This window comes from Hyaena hyaena, unplaced genomic scaffold, assembly GCF_003009895.1.
Source record: "Hyaena hyaena isolate Hyena2069 unplaced genomic scaffold, ASM300989v1 scaffold_50, whole genome shotgun sequence".
Lineage (NCBI taxonomy): Eukaryota > Metazoa > Chordata > Mammalia > Carnivora > Hyaenidae > Hyaena > Hyaena hyaena.
The window spans coordinates 4401933-4403883 of NW_024080682.1; positions in this window are offsets into that span (position 1 = coordinate 4401933).

Sequence of the window (1951 nt, forward strand, 5' to 3'; positions counted from 1 at the left end):
CTATTTTTAACCACAGATTCAAGGACCGTACTGAAGTTCCTAAAACAAAATACCTTAAAATATACACACACGTGCCTTAGGGCTCTGAGATTTGAAATGAAAGGTAGGCTATATGGACCCTCAAAGATGTGCAGTGAGTCAACCTGATGCTTTGGAGGGCCTCTAAGCACCTGGACAAGCAGATGAGTAGAGATCCGCTCGGCCTGCAGAGGGCTACTTGCTTTGAAAGCACACAGCTAGGTCCTAAACTTGTCACGTTAGGCCCCATTATTTATCTGAAAGTCATAAAAATATAACTGAAGTCCACTTTGATTTAAAATATATATATAATACGGGGCGCCTGAGTGGCTTAGTCGGTTAAGCGTCCGACTTTCACTTAGGTCATGATCTCGTGGTTCGTGGGTTCGAGCCCCGCGTCGGGCTCTGTGCTGACTGCCCGCTCAGAGCCTGGAGCTTGTTTCAGTCTGTGACTCCCTCTCTCTCTGACCCTCCCCTGCTCACGCTGTCTCTCTCTCTCTCCTAGAAATAAATAAAACATTAAAAAATAAAAAATAAAAAAATAAAATAAAATATATATAATACGGGGCACCTGGGCGGCTCGGTCAGTGAAGCATCCCACTCTTCGTTTCGGCTCAGGTCATGATCTCATGGTTTCGTGGGTTCGAGCCCCACATCAGGCTCTGTGCTGAGAGAGGGAGCCTGCTTGGGGTTCTCTCTCCCTCCCTCTCTGCCCCTCCCCTGTTCACGCTGTCTCTCTAAGTAAATAAACTTATAAAATAAAGTAAATATTATGCATAATATGTAAATACATAATACAAATAACATATAATATATGTTATGCATAACCTATTACAAAATGTTATATTTGTAAAACAAACTGTATGAAGAAGAGATATGCTAAAAAGAAGGGGTTATTTATTTTGCAAAACTATTCTTCACTTTAAAGGAATTGCTGGCAGGTTCTTTTGGGCGCTGAGCTCCCCAGGGCATTTAAGCATCGGTCTACACAGCAGCGACTTCTTGACAAGACTCAGAGGGAGCTGGTGGGGCAGAAAAATACGAGATGCAGAGGAGCTGCTGCTGGGCGAGGCTGGAGCAGGGGTGAGCATCACGGGGCCCCCTGGGGAGAGCGTGTCCGGGGCCGGGATGAGTCCCATGGGCTCTGTCCGGCAGCTGCCTGGGGCTCCGCCCTGGCAGCAGGTCCCTGTGGGGTGGCACTATCTGTAGCTCTATGCGGGTAGCGGCTGACACAGAGGGAGGAGGGCCTTGTCAGGCTCTGTGCGCGGAGGCGCCGGTGCACCTGCTACCTGCCCCTCACCCCGTCAGCTCGCCTCTGGCTTCCGCAACCTGGCCGCCAGCAGCAGTGACGTGTGCAGACCACTGGGAATCACCTGCCAGGATGTCATCTCCCCTTTTCCTGGGCTCTGAGCTCCCAGCTCGGCCTGGATGCCTGCACACACACCACACGTGTCCGCCACGAGGCACAGTCCACAGAGCCACCACCCTGCCCGCAGCTGGACGCTGGGGCAGGCCAGGCTTGGGTCACAGGCTCTAGAAGATGAAGGGGGGACCCCAAGGCCCAGGGTAACTGGCCACAGGGAGCCACCAGAGACCGCGGGCGGCCGTACAACATGGTCAGCCACATGTAGGTCTTCACCCTGAGTGACGACGGCCCACAGAAGAGGGTGGGGTGACAGCAATGGTGGCCTCGGCACAGTGGAGGCCCCCCGGCCACAAGCTCTCATCCATGAGTCAGATAAGACAAGCCTGTCCCTTCCCCCGACCTGTACTACACATCTGGGGGGGGGGGGCGGAGGATTGTGCTGATTCAAATGTCCAGGTCTCTTAACATTGTTGTTTGGGGGTTACCAGGGATGTTGTCTTTGTCCCCCAACTCACGCAGGTGTCAGAGGCTCTGCCCTGCGATCCTGACTCTGCGGAAGGGGGATTC